The 14265-nt window shown below is 56.9% G+C and overlaps 1 protein-coding gene across 1 annotated transcript in view; it reads right to left on the reverse strand.

Annotated features, from left to right (window-relative positions):
• Nucleotides 1–12085, reverse strand: part of SH3BP4 (SH3 domain binding protein 4) — a 60599-nt gene extending 48514 nt beyond the window's left edge. Inside the window, exon 1 of the mRNA XM_081141773.1 lies at nucleotides 11922–12085. The gene's annotated coding sequence lies outside the window, so the exon portion shown is untranslated. The remainder of the gene's footprint in view (nucleotides 1–11921) is intronic.
• Between the last annotated feature and the right edge of the window lie 2180 nt (nucleotides 12086–14265).

Consider the following 14265-nt stretch of genomic DNA (forward strand, 5'->3'; position numbering starts at 1 on the left):
GAGGCAATTCCGGAGCTTTCCATCAGTTATCACCACGCTGGCCTGAGTGCTGGGGCCCCGGTGGACCAGGGCACAGCCGGTCCCTGCCCACCCTCCATTCCATCGGCTGCGATGGACAGGCCGTAGGGGACCCAGGGGCCCTGGGGGGGCCCCCCTCACCGGACGGAGGGAAAGCCCTGTAGGCTTCTCCAGGGGTGGCAGGGAAACCGGAGGCACCTTGGCCCTTCTGAGTGGGGAGCTTCCCGCACTGCACGGATTCTTCGTTTAACATAAAATCAGAAAAGCGCCACAGAATGGAGATATCTGAGGGCAGGCTTCTTAGGCATGAAGATTTCTAACACACCTACCGCTCTGTGACTAGATTATCCCGACCGAGTGTCCCGCCTGGTGCCTGGCATGGCACAGGCCTTGACAGATGAGTTTCGATGGACACGAGGGGAGGACATGGGCACAGCGCCACACGTCACCACAGCAGGGCTTCCGTGTGCCTGCCAAATGTCAGGGTGCTGTGGGGGAAGGAAATGCAGCCCCTCCTGCCCCGCTCCCACTGCCCCAGCCTTGGCTCCTGCTCATGGACGGGAACCTGCCCCCCAGACTCTCCACCGGGCTACATCACCTCCCGCCCTCACCGGAGACCTCACCTTGCCCGCCCCCCCCCGGCACCGCCCACGCTGCTCCCTGATCTGGTGGGAAGCACCTGGTCACCCGGGGCCTTCTCTACCCTCGGGGAGGCCTGGCACGCGGTGACGGGCAGGTCAGGGTGACAGCTGACAGTCTGGACTCAAGCCCTGGTTGCTGCACTCACAGCTCGGACAAGTCCCCTACCCCTCTGGTGCCTCAGTGTCCCCATCCGTCACACAGGCACCGCAAGAGTCCCGCACCTCACAGGGCTTGTAAAGATGAAGAGTTCACAGGTAAAGCGCAGAGACGCCGGGTGTCGCAGGGCAAACGCTGACAGCCGGGCTGTTATCACCAGAAGCACGTGTGTCTGTGCTAGGCCCTGTACGTCCCGATACGCCTGTGACCAAGGACAGCGTCACGCAGAGCGGCTGTGCTCTCCCTGCCACACGGGCGATGCTCACGTCAGACGACACCAGGGCTGCTTGCCGTCAATGGCAGCGACGCGTTTCCGAGGATCCTGAGCACCGCGTTATGCGGCGGGAGCTCCGGAGTCTAAGGCACAGGCGTCCCCCGCGCAGGGCGTGAGGTCGGAGTAACGTTCAAGAGGAGATGCGGGGCCGGCAAGGTTCTCCGCCGCGGCGCCGATCCCAGAAACGCTGGGGAACGATGCCCGTCGGCAACGCGTCTGGGTTCCTGTCACCTTCAGCGATCTTAGCGGTTCCACTCTCGCAGTCCTCGTACCCACCGTGGCACCACCGCCCGTGGGAGCCTGGCGCTCAGGGCTCGGGGTCCATGCCCCTCGGTTAGTATCCGGCATAAGCACCACGGGAGAGTTTGCTCCCTGGCATTTTCCACACTCGCCATGTCCACGGACACGCTGAACCATCTCTTGGCTTCAGCTTCACTGTCGAAGGGGGCAACGCCACTCACCCAGCCGGGTTTCGCGAGGGTCACATAAGTGACGGGATCCAGCACAGTGACGGCCTGTGGGTGCTTTACAGACATTACCTAGCATTTCTCCTCTTTCCTCCCCAAAGATTTAAAATTCACAGTTTACTTTGCTTTGTTACAGACAACAGAGGGGTTGGAGGTGGGGGGACGGGAGGCCAATTTTCACACCCGCACAGCAAGGCCACTTCTGTAGACTCCCTGTTTACGATTCCCAGCAGTGCAATCCGAGAGCAAGGGACGACCACAAGCAGCCTGACATATTCAAAGTCACGGCTCAAGTTTTCTGTGCAGCTAAGCTTTCCGTAGTCACCTAAGGCGTAAATCGGAGCCCGTCCCGAAGGCCTTGCTCACGGCTCTGTGCAGCCTCCCAGCCCCGCTCCCCAAGGAAGCCCGGCTGCTCTCCCCTTTCCCTGCTCGTCGAAATAACCCCTTCTTCCCAGAGCAATCATCGGGCTCCCAGTTTAGCGAGCAGCCACTTCTCGACACTTCCACTCGTGACAATAGAGCGGCGTTGGGGACGTCCTTTCCCAGCTCTTAGCTCTGTCCTTCTAACCGGGTCGTGATGATTTTACTCTGAGCGCACTGAGGGCCGCTGGTTGTCCTCCTGGAGCGGGGGCTCTTACTGAGGCTTCCCCAGACGTTGACACGGGATTAGCCAGGTTCACGTGGGCTCAACACGGAAATCCGCGGGCTGGCCAGCAATGCTGCCATCTCTCAGCGGCTTTCATGAGGTCAGGACTCACCCAGCCTGGCGTCCCCTGTGCTGTGGGCTCTGGGACTGCCTTAAAGACAGTCAGGGGCGCAGGTGGCCAGGGAGGGGCACCCCAACCCGCCTAACTGGGTCTCTCTGATGAGGTAGTAACTGGAAATCTCCTCTTCTACATAATACCTTTTCCTTTCTGGGATATAAAAATGCTATGACTCCCTTAATAATCCGACAGGTGGCTTTGTTTCCAAAGTGTCATTTTTAAAATAAAGGCAACTCTTAATACTGCACAGAGGGGTCATTTAATCAGATATTTCACGGGCCTCTCGCAACAGGGCACGAGGGAGCAGCACTGTGGATCACTCAGGGGTCCCGGGAGCCCAAGGCTGTGGGGTGTCGGGGCTGTGAGGAGGGGACCTAGAATGAGGTGTGGTGTGTCGGGTCCCCTCCCAATCATGCTGGCATTTTTTTTTAATGCTCACCAGAGGATATTTTTCCATTGCTTCTCAGAGGATGGGAGAGAGGGAGGGAGGGAGGGAGGGAGGGAGGGAGGGAGGGAGGGAGGGAGGGAGGGAGGGAGGGAGGGAGGGAAAGAGAGAGAAACATCACTGTCAGAGAGACACATCGATTGGCTGCCTCCTGCATGCACCCTGACCAGGGCAGGGGATGGAGCCTGCAACAGAGGTATGTGCTCTTGGCCGGACTCGAACCTGGGACCCTTCAGCCTGCAGGCCGGCACTCTAACCACTAAGCCAAACTGGCCAGGGCCATGCTGGCACTTTTAATCAAGTCTCCCCAGTGCCCTGAGATACAAGCTCAAAGCCAACTGTGGGCCAGAGGACCTGTCCATCCAGCCACTTAACTCTCCCATGGCCGCAGATGCTCCAGAAAGCGGTCACCTCCTCCGGTTCACCGCACTTAGCCAATCACCCTCCATCCCCAAGACCCCTGCCTGCACCCACACAATGCCCTCACATCCCCCCACTTACTGGGGCTGCTTTGGGGAGCCTGTCCTGACCCCCCAGCACCATGACCTCCCCAAACAGAGGCTGTCTCTGGTGCCCCTCCCACCCCCAGGAACCTGCCTGGCATACAGCGGCTCAGCGGGGTGATGGAATGGAGTTCAAGTCCCACAGAGCTAATCAGAAGGCGGGAAGGGGGCCAGGACAGTGTCTCAGAGAGTTTCAAAAGGGCTCAGCAATCAGGCCCCGTCTAGGGGCTCCAGCCCCCAGACTCCGTGAGGTGGGCCTGGCACCCAGGACAAACAACCAGAGCAAAGAGCAGATCTCCCGGTTTCCCTGAGGCCCCCAAAGTGCTGCCTCATGTCCTAATAGGTGGCCGATGACTCAGGATCCCGCGGGTGCCAAGACCAGGGAGGCAGCCAGGCCCCTTTGCAAAACCGCGCTCGGGAGACGGGCCAAAGATCTTCCACCCATAACCGAGTTCCCCGCTCTGGTCAGAAGAAGACGTCCCGTGACACCAGGCTGCAGGCAGAAATAAAATCACAGCCTCGCCCCCAGTGGGAGGCACTGAGCACCTTTCTCTTCACAAACCTGCAGGTTCTGAAAGTCCAGTCTGCTCCACCCCCCTGCGCCAGACCAAACGCAACCTGCCTCGTCACAGCCGGTCAGGGACACAGCCCCAGAGGTCAATCACGACCACAATGACGCGGCCCGGGCGCCTGCAATGACCATTCCAGAGGCTGAACGCCCCGAAGCGTTTCCAGGGGCAAGTGGGCCCTGAACACTCCCAACAGAAACAGCTCCCGTGTGCTCGAGCATGTTTCCCCGTGTTTCAATGTTCCCGAAACTGGTGTGCATGTGTAAAACTGAGGGTGCACTTCCAACCCCACCCAAAACTCGTAGTGCAGAGCATTTTAGGATTGGGACAATCATAAAGGAATTCCCCCAAAAGGGTGCCGGAGAGTCTGAGGCTGACGCACAGATTCCCCAAATTCTATCCAAGATATGAAGAAACTCTCCCCCGAGTGACTCCCTCCAGAGGTGTTTTCCTGAGCAGCGAGTGTACATTCACCCAGCAATTCATATAATTAGTTCTGTATAGATTTTAAGCCCGATGAAAGCAAAAAGGAAACATCATTCAAAGGAGAAACCTACAGGCATGGGAAGGTATCTCACGACGGTCGCTATAGTGCTGTTTATAATTTCACAGTAGCTGGAAACGGCCCGTGAACAGGTCGTGTAAACAAAGAGGGTGCATCCCCGACAAGCCTGACAGGACTGAGACCCAACCTGCACCACTCATCTGGAAATACGTCAGCAACAATTTGAGATAAAAAGCAGTTTTAATAGAGGAGTATTCACTGGACAAATGCTTACTGAAGGAGGCCGCATGGGCCAGGCCAGGGCCAGGCGAACACAGTCCTCACTGTCCCGGCTTTGTTTGAAGGTCTGATTTACACGCCAAACGTCTGGAGCAGTTATCGTGGGGAGCAGAGTTTCGCTGATGGGAGCTTTCCCTCCTTTTGCATTTTCTAATGTTTCTAAAATGAGCATTACTTGAAAACTTTTTTAAAAATTTAAGTGGACAGGGTTTAAAGAACATAAGTCGGTAAGAAACTAGTCCCCAAACAATTCACACACCTAGGAAGTACTTACATTGACCACAAGATGCTTCTGGCCTCCCTCCCTCATCCCCCAAGGGCAGGGCAGGTCTCCTGCACACAGAGGCCTCCTGCAAGGGGCTGCTCCCCCCTTTGCCCTGTGCCACCAGCCACAGCCACACCCCATCCCAGGTCTGGGCCTGTGATGCACCTCGCTGACTCCATTCCCACACCGCTCCTGCTCCCAGGGCTTTGAGAAACAGGGCAAGGACTGAGGGTCCTAATCCCTAGTTAGACACCCACGCATCATACTGCTAGTCTGCACCCATTCACTTTTTAGGGGTCAGACGGACCACCTAAAAATACCCAAGTCCCAAACTCCTACTTAATTCAGATGGTGCAACATAAAGAAAATTCTCTATTTACTCTACACTTAAGAATAATCTACAGTGCACGCAAGACTCAGAAGGGACCACGGTGACAGGCAGCGGGCGGGGGGGGTCTCCACACGTCCACCTCCCAGCCAGGAGGTGAGCAGCGCCGTCACCATTTCACAGACCAGAAAGCTGAGCCTCAAAGAAGCCCCCAAACTTGCCCAAGGTCAAAACCAGAAGTAAAACAGAAGCCAGAGATTTGAATCCAGACAGGTGTGTGGTACTGAGAAGCCCTTGATGGCACTGGAAATAAAACAGGTCTTAATGATGAGCTGTTGGAGATGCCAGTAAGAAAAGGAAGTTGGCGCGGTCCAGCCTGTGAAAGCCTCGTTCCAGCTATTTCTGTTCCCCGACAACGACCTGGATACAAAACACAATGTTAGCGGGACATGATGGATGGTGAGTCACTTGTCTTCCTAAGAATCAAATATGATGACTTTCAGTTGTGCACACTGGGCTGTTTCATATTTGAAAAGAAAAAGAGCCATTTACAGAAGACTGGGCAGTGACAGAGAGAAGCCCAGTCAATATGTGAAGCCACAGAAAAGTCCCTGTTAAAAGGTGAGTGTGGCCCTGGCAGGTCTGGCTCAGTGGTTGGAGCGTCGGCCCTGGGACTGAAGCGTCTCGGGTTCGATTCTTGGTCAAGGGCAAATACCTCTGTTGCAGGTTTGATCCCCGGCCCCGGTCGGGGTGCGTGTTAAAACCAGCAGATGCAACCGAGGCACAAGCATGTGGACCAGCACCGTGGGGGAAGGGCACTGGAGTAAGACGGACAACAGGTAACTGGGAAGATCGGTCTCTGCCTGCCTCATCCTCACACTCGGAGCTTTCTGCTGAAAAACCTTCCCAGGCTCCACGAGGGAATTTCAACTTCTTGGCATCAAATACAAGGTCTGCCAGCCTGGCCCCAAACTACCTCTTGTGGACAAACAAGGAGCCATGTAGCCTAGCCCGCCAAACTGTAACCTCACAGGGTGCTCCCATCATAAATCTCTAACTGGTAGGTCATGGTGGGTAGTGACCAACTGGCCGGGTAATGGCAGGTAGTTACGCCCCAGGCCTATAAAAAGATCTGCCTGTGCCTTGAGCAAGCCCTGTCCATTGTTTCTGGGCATCAGGGTTAACACACTGACCACGGACAGTCATGGTCATTAGCACCAATTCAACGCCAACAGTTTCCTTTGGTCCTATTGGTGGACCTAGGACTCCAGGAAACCTTCATAAGGCTGGCTCAGAGAGCAGGAACACGGGGCGGCAGGCAGTCCCGCAAGCCCAGAGGCTTCTCCGTGAAGTGCAGTTTGTGGAGGGGCCCTGTGCAGAAGAAATGGCTGCTTCCCCCCCCCCCCCCATTTGAGCCCAGTTAGCCACCAGGAGCCTTTCTTAGCAGGTGTCTTCCCCACCCCCCGGGTTCACAAGACCTTTGAAATACCTCTTCTTCAGACCGCTAGAAGCATAACCACCCTCAAGAGAGCACATAGTCATGTAATCCAATCCTGTCCCCACTTTCTTCCACCTCCACACAAGCTCCCTTACACTCATTCCCTCCTTAATCCAAATGAGTAAAGGAAACTGCAAATTTACCCTCCGGAGCATTTGAGATCTTGGTCCCTGGCAATGTCATCAGTTTGGCTCCAATAAACTCCCCTGGATAGACATTAGAATGGTGATTCTACCAGGGAGCTTTTATTTTTTTATTTTTAATCCTTACCCGAGGATATGTTCCCCAAACACACACTTATTTTAGAGAGAGAGGAAGGGGGAGAGAGAGAGAAACATGATCAGTTGCCCCGTGCCCTGGGGATTGGACCTACAACCTAGGTATGTGCCCTGACCAGGAATAGAACCCACAACATTTTGGTGTACAGGGAAATGCTCCAACCAACTCAGCCACCTGGCCAGCGCTCAACTGGGGAGCTTTTAAATACTACTCATGTCTGAGCCCCACCCTCAGAAATTCTGACTTGACGGAGAAGGGGGCAGCAAAGGTTTTAAAAAAACTTTTTAACTCCTAGATGACTTTAAGGTGTGGTCTGAGTTCTGAAGCACTCTAGTCTTGCTGGGCCAAAACTGGCTACCCAGTGACACCAAATCCTCTCTCCTCTCATACAGCTAAGCAAACATAGTCCAAGCAGAAGCCAGCCAACCTTTAATCGATTATATGAGGGCGCTGGACAGGTGGGCTCAGTCCAAGAAAAGTAAGCTGTAGCGGCTCTTATTGGCTCATACAGATCATTGCATAGTTAGTAATGTGCAGCCCGAACACTGCTGGCTTTAAGTCAGCCATGGTGGGAGTCTTTACACCCAGTAATTGGCAGATGCTACAATCAAGGCTCTGTGTTTTTTGGTTTTTGTTTTCCTCAACGAGCAGGTTTCTCTGCAGTGGTTCACTGCAGCCTCAGGCCTCCTCCTTTGGAGAGGCTAGAAAAGGAAACATTTGTATTCCACTGAGACCTGCAGACTTTAGTGAGCTTCCCTGTTTTGAAAAACGGGCAGGCTTTCCCTCAACTGCACAGACTAGCAGGAGAGAGGAAAGGATGTGTTCTAAGAATTTGGAACCATGAAATCATTTTGCAGCAAGAATCTTTGCAATCTGCTCCAAAGAGTTGGGCTAACCAGCTTCAGCAGGGCTCCCCAGACACTAGTCTTTCCTGAGCAGATAAGAATAATCTCAGCAGTCTGTCACTTCAGAGATTGTAAAGGGGAAGGCGGAGCCCTTATCTTACATTTATTTATCAGCCTTCCCATAATCTTAATCTTACTCCAGTGACCTCAGTGACCTCATCGGCCCAGAATACCTCTTTTCAGGGTGCAAGGACACACTTCATAGCAGGTGCTGAGTTTTCTCAACTTCAAAACTGCAGTCTTCCAAAAAAAAAAATCAACCTTTACCCTGTAGACAGGGTGAGGGCACCCGCCCCCAGGAACAAATGTGCAAACCTGCTGTCTTCCATTCAGGCTGAAAAAATTCACGGGTTTTAAAGATTCCATCAAGCTTTTTGATCACGGTGTGAGGCGGCAGGCAGGCAGGCACTCTGCTCATTTCATGCCTTAATGCTACCAAAATACGTGCTGAACAGCTGTTTGGGAGACGGGAGCTGGGAGATCAAGCTGGGCTCAGGCAGACCCAGGTTCAAGTCCCAGCTCAGGCACTTACTGAATGAACTGTTACGTTGGAGAAGTGACTTGAATTCTCCTAGTTTTTGTGAGGATTTTAAAGTGTGCACACTGGTCCTTGGTACCATGTACGCCCTCAGCAAGTGACACTGATTTCTTCCCCTTAAAACACCCCAAATCGCAATTTAAATTAGGCTAACTCAGTCCACCGTTCTCTCCCTTGAATCTGCAGGCACCTCCTGATGGTTTGGGAGGGTATTTGCTGTGCACACATATGGGGACTTCACAGTTCCCTTCCTGAAACACACCACACAGACCTTAATTTCCAAAACACCTTGTGTATCCTCTTGCTTTCTTCTAGCTGAAGGCTTTCCTGTGAGGCGCTGGCCGCTGGTTCTGCCCGCACTAGGTGTGTTATGTAACAGGGATGCCCTAGGGCCCCGGGAGCAGCAGGCCAGGCTCCCTGGAAGATCCTGAGTCAGTAGCCGGCTTGTTCCCTGGGTGTGTGGGGACTTGAATTACTTTTCTGTCACTCCTCCAGAGGGTAGTGGCAGGACATGGGGCTTCTATTGTGGGAATATCTGGGGAGCCAGGAGACCCGGCTCTGCAAGTCCAGTGTAAACCCTGGACGGCGGAAGCAAGGCGGGCCGGCCTGTGCACTCTCTGTGAAGTCAATTTCCCTGCTCCTCGGTGACCTTTCTCAATCCCTGGTTGTCAGGCAGCGACCTAGGGACAAAGAAATCCTAGTGCCCATCTCCAGGGCCTTAGGAAATAAAATATCCCAGGGGTCTGACTCCAGTTCTCAAAAGGAAAATGGCAACATGGCCCAACTCAGGTGTCCAATTTGAAAACAAGAAAGCGAAGGGAAACCCACATGGCTGGCCCAAGGCCCGCTTGCTCAACAGCGGCTTTCACTCAGTCAACACAAGGCTAGAACCTGAAACAGGGAGCCACGGAGGCTTGCCCTGAGCCGGGGTGAGGTCATTAGGGGTGAACCCGGAGCTCCCAGGCTTGTTTGGTGGAAGCCAGGGGGCCTCCTCCCAGGGAGGAGAGGGAGCACACACACCTCCCACGCTTCACTGGGGGTCCGAGGATTAAATCCCCACACTCGCCATTAGCATATCTTATAATCAGACTAGAAACCAACATTAGAATAGAAAAGAAGTCTGTTCCAGCAGCCAGCAGGAAGTTCACAAACACTGCAAAGGAGAAATCCAGCCAGCCTCCCCTCCTCCTCTCGCCCAGATAAGGAGAATTGCCACCAGACAGCGAGCCCGGCGACGGGCACCGTCAGCAACTCTTCCAGCCCCCTTTCTGGGTCCTTCCGGAAACCCCCTGTGTCTGGACAGATCCAAGTGCTGCTGGGAGCGACAATAAAAAAAATGAAACTATCAAATGACAAACCGGAGCCCGTGAGACGTTCAGGGAAAGAGGATCTTGGATCTTCCACCGCGGTTTCTGTTCTAGGGGAACAAAAGGCGACCTGTGCGGCACCTCGCCCCACTCCGCCTTTCGTACCTGAAATTAACTCATGGTAGGAGTCCCTTCTCATTGTTATAAAATGCGACCTGGGACAAGAGGAAAAATATTAGAGCTCACAGAGCTTCTCAGGCAGGGCAGATCCGAGCTGGTCATTGTTCATTTGGTAAACAGGGGAGCCATAAAACAAACCTCCGGGAAGCCGGGCTTGTGCACTTTCTGAGTCCCTCTCCCGGAACTAACTGTTCCCTCTGGGGTCACTGTGGCCTCAGCAGTCCACAGATGGTCAAGCGTCAGGTCTGTGCAACTTGAGGCCCGTCTTAATACCAATGCCCCCTTCTCCCCATCTGCCCACATGCAGAAGGCAGAGAGGAGCTGGATTTGGGCATGCTGTCTCTTTCCAAGGCCCCCGTTTTCTGGGGGACTTGGCCCAGACAGACGGACCTGAGCAGGGGACCAGGATGGTTCTCCAGGCTCCATCGGACATTCCTGGTGTCCGTCTCCTGGTCAGGATGGCCAGGTGGGAGGTAGACTGTTTTTATTTGATGACAACGGCAACACAGAACAGCAAGCAGAATGCTTCCTAGCCCCTTAAAGTACAGCCGCTGTCCATCCAAGGATGGCGATACGCTTGGCAAACCACCCATTAATTTTTATGGCGGCCTGAGAAGCTGATTGAGAATCATTACCTTCATTTTTACAAGGCAAGGAACCAAAACCACAGGGGAGGGTGGACAGGCACTGGGCCAATCCCATCTGAGCCAGTGTTCCAAGCTGACCACTCCTCTCTCTCCATCTCAGGCCTACAGAAGGCAGGGAGTACACCACCCTCTGGAAAGGGAGCTGGCCCTGGTGAAGGAAACCAGGCCCATAAACCCAGACCTTGGTGCTCAGAGACAAACACGTTTCCAAGGGTGGGAAGAGTTGCATAAAGAGATTACTTTTGATTTAGGCTAGAGGGGCTCCAGTTGTAACTTACTGAGGAAATCTGCAAGCGTGCGACCCCGAGAAAGATGAATAAATATTAAAGGCCGGAGGAACTAAGGGGCCATGGATGGTTTCTGTTTGATGTCTTTCTTTCCATGTTTTCCACCCAAAGCATTTACTGCTTTTGTGCTCAGAACAAAAAGTTACGAGAACTTATTACTACGGATAAGCAGCGGGCACCAAGCTGCTGCACTAACTTGGAAAGAATCGGCACGAATGAAATCCAGCCCAGCGCTCCCTTCTTTCAACCTCAGGGACCCGCCGGGCTCCCTCGCGCTCGCTCCCCGCGCTCCGCGGCCGCGCCTCCGGCCTGCCGGCGCCGCGGGCAAGGGCCAGGGAGGGCCCGGCCCCCGGGCTGCAGGGCCAGCCCCGGGCCGGGAGCCACGGGACCCCGAGGCTGTGTCCCACGCACCACCTACCCGCGCCCGGAGCGGGCTTCCCGGGAAACAGCACTTAACAGAACAGCGTGCCTCTCCCACCTGTCCCCGCCCGCCGGCCGCGGCGCTGTCACCCCGGGCTGCCGGGTCACCGCACGGCTAAAGCCAGAAACCAGGTTTTCATTTCCAGCCTAAAACGAGGGATCTCCGAAGTTCAAATATGCATTGTCACCAGCAAGTTTAACGCGGGACCGCGCGCCCTGCCCGCCACCCAGGGACCGCGCGAGGGGGCGCCCCGGCCCCTCCAGCCCTCGGAGCGCCCCGCGAGTGCACAAGCCCCAGATTCGTGCCCCGCTGTCGCTGTGGGGCGGCCCTGGGAAGCGTCTGGGCCGGGAGAGAGCGGATCTGCCGGACGCGGGGGGGGGGCTCCGAGGGCGGCTCGGCGCCCGAACCCCGACCCGCCCGCCCGGCCGGGTGATCGGGGCGCCCGGGGGAGCGGCAAGGGGTGCGCGAGGCTTCCGGAAGCCGCCAGGCGCCCGCCGCGCCAGGGCACCCCGGACCCCGAGCTCGAGCGGCGAGAGAACGACCCGCGCTCGAGAGGCGCGCCAACCCGCCGGGCGCGAGCGGGCGCCGGGCGCGGGCCGGGCGCGGGGCCGGAGCGCCCGCAGGGGCCCCGCCCGCCTGCCTACCTGGCTCGCATGGCGATCCTCCGGCTCCCCGGCTCTCCTCGAGCTCTGGGAGCTCGCCCGGCCGGGGGCGCGCGCGGCTCCGCGGGAATCACCGCGCCGGAGGCCAGGGGCAGGGACCGCCCCGAGCGCCCGGAGCTTTCGGTCCCAGCCTCCGCGAGCCGAGGGAGGTCCCAGCCTCGGGGCGGGGCGCGGGGCCGGGGGCAGGGCTTGCTCCGCGGAGATCCGGGCGGGAACGGGCGGGCGCCAGCGGCTGGGGTGGTCTCGGCGCCCGGGCGGGGTCTAGGGGCGGGGTCCTGGAGGGGTGGAGCCTGAGCCCGGGCCCCGCAGGGCGGGGAAGGCGGCTGGGAGCGAGCGGAACGGGGCGGGGGCCGCGCACATGCAGCGTAGGGTGTGGACCGAGCCCAGCGCTGGGCGGGACGATCGCGGGGCGGGGCCTAGGGGCGGGGCATGAATAAGTAGGGGCGGGGCGAGCGGGGAGGGCGGGGCCGAGCTGCTGGGGCCCGGAGACCGGGGCGTGGAGTGAATAAGAGGGGGCGGGGCGAGCGCTGGGGGCGGGGCGAGCTCTGGGGGCGGGGCATGAATAAGTAGGGGCGGGGCGAGCGGGGAGGGCGGGGCCGAGCTGCTGGGGCCCGGAGACCGGGGCGTGGAGTGAATAAGAGGGGGCGGGGCGAGCGCTGGGGGCGGGGCGAGCGCGGGGCGGGGCATGAATAAGGAGGGGGCGGGGCCGAGCTGCGGGGGCCCGGAGGCCGGGGCGGGGCGTGTTACCAGGGCTGGGCGGTGGCACTGGGCCGCGGGGGGCGGGTTGGCGCCCGGTCTCCGGAGTCCCGGAGGATCCCGCCTCGGCGCCTAATTCCTTCCTTTCCTCTTCCCGGCGCCGGCGGGGGAGCGGGCCCCGGGACGCAGGGCGCCCCCGGAATCGTGGTCCCTGGCACCAGCGCCTCCAGGTGTGGCTGTTTCATGGAGACCTTTTGTCCGCGCTCTTGTGCCCACCGCATCCCCACCTTCTCTCACCCCGTCCCCGGGGAACCCCGGGTGAGGCTCGGATCCCCGAGTGGGCGGCGGCCAGGCCCCGGAGGGCAGAGCCTAGTTGTCAGAACGCGCAGGACACTGTCGAGGACCCTGCGAGGCGGGCAGGTGGGGGGCGTGGGGGCCATGGACTAAAACGCCTAATCCTCAGAAAATCCCACACTTGGCTACTCCTTAGCCCATTTCACAGGTGAGCAGACTGAACCTTGGAGGGTTGATTTGCGGGCAGCAAAGTGGTAGAACCAGAATTTGGCCAGCGGCCACTCCAGAGGCTGGGCTGTAACCCCTGCCCAACTGAGGCCCCCCCTGCAAAACTGGGGCCCCCCTGTGACCCCAACACCAGGAAGAAGCACAGATCTTCAGGGGCAGAAAAGCTAACATTTGTTATGTCAGGTCCGGAGCTAGACGCCCTTTCAGTCCTCCCTCACCGTACCTCCTGAGGCAGCTAAAGTCGCACTTGGTGGGTGACTTTAGGCCTCATGCACTGTATCGTGATCACGTGGGACGGGTGCATCTAGATTCAAACCCGTATTCTCAGGCTCCCTCTGCCTTGGAGACAGACCTCCCTCCACCTGGGAATCTGGTCTCCTGCCTTTGGAACTGAAGTCAGTAGTTTTCAGGAGCCCCCAGGAAGACAGAGACTTGGGTCTAGAAGAGTGGAGAGTGGTCTGATTCCGGTGTCATCTATGTGTGGGCCACTGAATGCCTGAAAATTGACATAATTAGCCCTGCTGACCTGAAAATAAAAGGGCCTTTTAAAATAAGAGGCAGCAAGCATTTATTTGAGATCAGTAAGAATAGCTGTGTGGGGCCAAGCTGACTCGGGCAGACGTGTTCTGTCCCAGATAGTGTCCTGACTCGGAGACAGAGGCAACGGGGATTTATGAAAAAGGGAAGTTACATCAGTAGAAGGCAGGCATTTCTACCGGTGCAGGTAACATGGTGATGTTAACTCTAAACAGATTTTTTAAAAATTTTCAGTCCGCTTGTCATCAGCCCAATAGTCATAATAACTGCTCTCTTCTTATCTTTGCAAACACTTGGGAATCCAGTGTTGCTTCGGGCCCCAGCCAAAGGTTATTTCGTCCTATTTCAACATTGCAAAGATTGGAGGCACCCGGCTCCGTTTTAAAATGGCTCTGATTACATTATTCCAACAGCCCTAAAATGTATGCTGCAGATCTGAAAAGGATCTGCCCCTGGAGGGGCAGGTAGAGAAGCCTCAGAGAGGGGGAGGGTGTCTAGGGAGCCTGTGGAGGCCCGGGGGTCCTCGGTCAGGGACACACGAGGAACCCTGGGTTTGAAGCCAGCCTGCAGG

Source organism: Miniopterus schreibersii (genome assembly GCF_964146895.1).
Source record: "Miniopterus schreibersii genome assembly, chromosome: 7".
NCBI classification, from domain to species: Eukaryota; Metazoa; Chordata; class Mammalia; order Chiroptera; family Miniopteridae; genus Miniopterus; species Miniopterus schreibersii.